We start from the raw sequence: 6,000 nt of genomic DNA on the forward strand, positions 1-6,000 counted from the left end.
GCAGTGCCTAAGGCATTTGACTGCTAACCAGAAGGCTGGCAGTTCAAACCCACCACACACTCCCTGGAAGGCAGACTGGGCAATATACTTCTGTAGTGATGTTGTTTGTTGTTGTTATGTGCCCGTTGAGTCAGACCCGACTCATAGCGACCCCTTCTTGGGTTTCCAAGGCGGTATCACTACGGAAGTAGATTGCCCAACCTTCCTTCCGAGGAGTGGCTCGCCTCAAAAAACCGAAGGAGGGGTCACTATGAGTCGGAAGTGACTCGACGGCAGTGAGTTTGTTTTTTGTTTTGTTTTGTTTTTTGTGGTTGATGTCCCAGGTTGACTAACAAGTAGCCAGTTCTTACTCATCTATCATTTATCCAGTGGTGTCTGTGGGATCCTAGTCTTGGCAATCTCTGTGATTCTGGCTTTCTTTCTGTTTCTCTGACACAGATACACACCAGACAAATGCCCCCCAAAATCATGGTCAATGCCACCTCTGCCACCTTTGCTTTGAGTAACCCCTAACAAAGGGAAGTGGAAAATACCCACTGCTTAAGAGCAGCTAGAAAGATTTCTCAACATACCTGATCAAACATTTCCCTTTTGGAGAGTTTAAGATTATATCTGGTGGCCTGAATTGAATCTCATTGAGATTTAAAACAAAACAAAACAAAACAAAACAAAAAACTTCCATATCACACAATTCCATCCACAGCAAAATTTGTGCTCTGAATTATAATGAAATAGTAATGTTATAATGGAGAGCAGGTGAAATATATTGTGCTAAAAATTCAATGAACAGAAAGGTAATTGTGATAGCATGTGTTTAAACATTTTGGAAGGCTTTTGGGGGCTCTCTAGGACACTCAGCAGCTGCATTTGGCTTATCTATAGCCCTGGGTGGGCTTTACTCAGCCTAAATTCGAGCTTGCAACTTGATGCCCCTTCTTTTTAAACTCCCTCCCAAATGCTATTATTTATTTTAAAAAACTATCATGAACATATAATTGATACATTATTGATAATATAGCTCATTTTTAAAATTCAAGCAAGAGACATTTCATTAAACATGCTTTGAATGCAAGGAGTATCTAGTGGAGAAGACCCAGCCTTTAGAGTCAGAGTTGGGTTAAAGGTGTGTTTTTTCTACTTATTGGCTATATGACTGTGAACAAGTTGTAAAATTTTTTAAGTCTCAGTTTCCTCATCTATAAAGTAAGGATAATAATACATGCCTTAACAGGTTCTCCTAAATATTTAAGTGAGATGATGTATACACAACACTTAGCACACTGTTTGAAGCATGGTAAGCTCTGAAGAAATGACAATTACTGTTATTGGTGTTATTAAGTCCTCACTGGTCTGGGGACTGAGGTGAAATTGGTTCTGAAACTGGAAAAATAGGGGGCCTGGTCATTTTGAGGGAGCTCTGATAGTGTAGTGCCTAAGGCATTTGACAGCTAACCAGAAGGTTAGAGGTTCAAACCCACCAGCCACTCTTCGGAAGGAAGACTGGGCAATCTACTTCCATAGACATACCGCCTCAGAAGCCCAAGGAGGAGTCACTATGAGTCGGGATTGACTCGACAGCCGTGAGTTAGTCATCTGGAAAGGAGCTCCAGATAGCACTTGGTATAGTGGATAGCACTTAATTACTAACCGAAAAGTACACCATTTGAATGTACCAGGTACTCTGAGAGAGAAAAATGGTGGTAGTCTGCTTCTATAAAGATTTACAGCCATGGAAACTCTATGGGGGCAGTTCTACTCTATTATATAGGGTTGCTATGAGTCAGAATGGATTCCATGGCATTTTTTTTTTTTTTTAAAGTAATCTGAAAGGAGTGGAATCAAAGATGGGGAAATATGGGAAATTGTCATATTTCTCAAAAAAAACTGGAAACTCCTGAAAGGAAGGAAAACCAGCCAGGTGCACTAAAGGAGAGAGTGAAAGGAGAGAGTTGAACTCTGGGTGAAACTAGATAATGAAGTTTCAAGTCCCCTGACTCGAACGATAAGAGTCATGTTGGTAATCACTCTTAAGATATACCACTGTGTGATTGACAATGAGAGAGAGCCTTGCCCACGTGTGGGGGTGAGAGCAAGACCAGATGTGAGGCAAACTTCATTTTTTATTGGCCGACTCGATGGCACATAACAACAACAACAACAACATAATTTTCATGGAGTCAAATGCACAGATTAAAAGTTCAATGAGCTTTCACAGTTGCATGCACTGCTGTTAACTGCTTAATATAGAGATCGTTTCTGTCTCCTAGAAAGTTCCCTTTATCCCCTTTTTGACTTAGCCTCCCCTCTCCACCCCCAGAAACAGTAACTTTCTACATTCTAGTACCATAAGTGGTACCTGATCTGGTGCTTAATATAGATGGGATCATACCTTATGTACATTTATGTGTCTGGCTTCTTTCACTCAGTCTAATATTTTTAAGATCATTCTTGGCTTTGGGAGTATCAGTAGTTTTTTCTTTTTGTTTCTGAATTGTATTCCTTTGTGTGACTATCCCACAATTAGTATATCCATTCTCTACTGATAGTCAAATGGGTTTCAGTTTGGGGCTATCATGAATAAGCCTGCTACGTACATTCATGCATAAAACTTGTAGTAAACATATGTTTTATTTTTTCAGAGGTGTCCCAAATCGAGACAAGGGGACTAGGTGTTCGCATCTGCATTTTAACTCATTTTGGATGAAGGCTGCCACAAGGGGATGGAATACAGCCCAGGGCAAAGCAGATTCTTGTGCTGAGGGAAAGCCTGAAGAGAGAGAGACTTAGGTGTGAGGCACCAACAACCAATACCTACAGCTGGGGGAATAAGAGCCTTGGTCTTGAAGGAGAGGTCCAGGTGACACACAACAGCATCTTAAGAAATTTTCTCCTACCCAGTGTTCATGCTTTCTTTTAGGTTTCCTTCTAGAAGTTTTATGCTTCTAACTGTTACATTTAGGTCTGTGATCCATCTCAAATCTATTTTGTGAATGGAATGAGATAGGATTTGAGGCTCTTTCTTTTTTTAAACATACAAATATCCAATTGCTCTGGTATCATCTGTTGACAAGACTTTCTTTTCCCTATTGAATTGCCTTGGTGCCTTGTTGAAAATCAATTGACCACATATGTGTGGGTCTATTTTTGGACTCTCTATTCTGTTTCATTGATCTATTTATCTGTATATGAAGCAATGTGTTGAAGAAATCTTGCAGAAACATAGTACCCTTTTTAAATCAGGAAGGTAATTTGTTAGTTTGGGAAATCGAGGAAAGCAGCATATGTTACGTAGGTTCATTTAGATCATAGTAAACCCTAATAGTTAAGTGAGGGCAGTGGTGGTTCAGAGGTAGGATTCTTGTGGGAGACCTGTTCCCAGCCAGTGTACCTCATGCACAACCACTACCCCGAGCCACTGCTCATCTCTCAGTGGAGACTTGCGTTTTGCTACGATGGTGAACAGGTTTTGGCAAAGCCTGTAGACTCAGACAGACTAGGAAGAAAAGCCTGGTGATCTACTTCTGAAACTCAACCAATGAAAACCCTGTAGATCACAACAGGCTGATCATCCACAACCTATCATGGGGATGGCACAGGACCAAAGAGTGTTCGTTGTACATGGGATCTCTTAAATTGGGAACTGACTCACAACTGCAATACTTAAGACCTAAAGTAAGTTGGGTGATATATGCTCAGAGGAGCTCGTCTATGCCATAGTCAAAACAAACAAACAAACAAACAAAAAAAAACTCTGAAACTTCAGTAGCTTAACCCAAACCAGAAAAACCCACTGCCATTGAGTTGATTCTGACACATAATGACAACCACTGGGGGATTCCGGGGTGATAAATCTTTATAGAAGTAGATTGCCCTGTCTTCCTTTCACGGAGTGGCTAGTGGGCTTAACCTAGTAGAATTTTATTCTTTGCTCACATCACTACCTGATATGAGTTGGGTAGGTCTCCTGGGCAGCCCTTCTCCAAGCAATGACTTGGGGACCTAGGCTTCTTCTATCTTACAGCTATGGCAACTAGTACTTGGTCCTTCTAAGGCACCATGGATGGGAAAGAAGGAGTTGAAAGACTGGACTGGACATTTTTAAGTGTCTGACCTCCAAAATCAAACTCATTGCCATCGAGTTGATTCTGACTCAAAGTGACCCCTCATTGGGCTTCCAAGGCTATAAATCTTTATGGCAGCAGACTGCCTGATCTTTATTCTACAGAGCAGCTGACAGGTTCGAACCACCAACACTTTGATGAGCAGCCTTAACTACCAGAGCTCCTAAGTGTCTGACCTACATAGACATGCTCAAATCACTTCTCCACGTATCTGTCCAGAATCCAGTCACATGATCCCACCTAGCAGTAAAGAAGGTTGATAAATGTAGCATTTGGTGAACATGAGCATTGTTTTTGTCACAAGTGGGTCGGGGAAGAAGTGGTATTGGGGACAAACTAGAGTTTGGTAACTTTTATCTTCAGAGGGAGTGTATATATATATAGCACAGTTGGTAGATGCATGTGCTCTAGGGCTAGATTTCTCCAGGTTCAAACCTGGTTCTGCCACTTACTACTTGGGTGACCTTGAACATGTTGCCTAGGTTTCTTGGTTCCTTAGATTTTTTGTTTGTAAAATTGAGTTGACTATAATTCTTAAGGGATTAGTGTGAGAATTTAAAAAATTTGTATAAATATAACCATCAGCATAGTACTTACAAAGAATAAAAATAAGCACTTAATAAATAGAAATTACAATCACGTACAGCCATAGAAGCTCATAGATATTGTTTGAATGAGTTGAGTTTAACGAGGAAGGAAACCAGTCCTCGGCAAGAGCAGGGGAGCCACTCCAGCTTCCTTCCACTCTCTTCAGCATTTTCTTCCAAAGATCCTGGGAACTCCAGAACATCAGAATTGAAACTTGTCCCATCTGCCTGCCTCTGAGCTCACAACATTTTAAGCTTACAGTTTTGCTTTTTGGGAGAAGTGTTGTCAAGTGATCAAAGGCCATACACAGCAGAATTTTTTCTTAAGGATTCCTAGTCTAAAATATCATTGAATTTTAGGTATTTGGAAGGCTTCACTTAACCTCTGACAGAGGCCAAGTGGTTGCTGAGAAGCTGGTTTGCAGTTACAGCCGATGAAACCCAAGTTGTTTAGATGAGAAGCAAATGAGGAGAGAGGACCTAGTATTTCTTTATGGAATAAACCAGAAAGGTGTTTGGGTCGTAAGTATTTGTTTGGCTTGCCATAAGTTAATATTAGGACTGAAAATATTTGTAATATTTTCAATAAAATAAATGTAATATTACATTTAATCCAAGTGGAATCTGTGTCTGGATTACTAAAAGATTCTCTTTTCTTTTGATGCCTTCTGGGTATCAATTTCTCCACACCTGTGTAACATGGAGATTGTAAAAGACAGGATATTTTACTCTTCTGATGAGGGGTGGAGAGGAGTACAAGCCGTTCTGGTGCTTGGTAATCAGATACAGCTGGAGAAATGCTTGTCCATACATTAGAAAACATTGTTTTCAAGAATTTGAAAACTACCAAAAATAGCCTATAACAACCGACCGTTAATACACAAGATGACATAACCCAGAAACCACAGCTATGGACATATCCATAGTAAAATGAGCTTACAAGATTGTAAACAAGGAACCAGAGACATCATTTGGCAAGTGAGGACAACTACAGACAAAAAGAGGGAAAAGACTGTGTAGTTACAGAACTTCTAAATGGTGAGGAAGTTAAGAGAGTTGCAAGATAGAATCAAACTATGGTACATACACACAATGGAATACTACACAACGCTAAAGAATAATGTGGAATCTGCAAAACGCCACATAACGTGAATGAACTTGGAGGACATTATGTTGTGTGAAATAAGTCAATCACAAGAGGACAAATATTGCATTAGTCTGTTATTGTAAAAGTTAAGGAAAAGTTTATCTATGAAAGGAAATTTTCTTTGTTGGTTACCAGGGGTGGGAGG

This window comes from Orycteropus afer, unplaced genomic scaffold (assembly GCF_000298275.1).
Source record: "Orycteropus afer afer isolate SDZICR_OR568_19922 unplaced genomic scaffold, OryAfe1.0 scaffold00068, whole genome shotgun sequence".
Lineage (NCBI taxonomy): Eukaryota > Metazoa > Chordata > Mammalia > Tubulidentata > Orycteropodidae > Orycteropus > Orycteropus afer.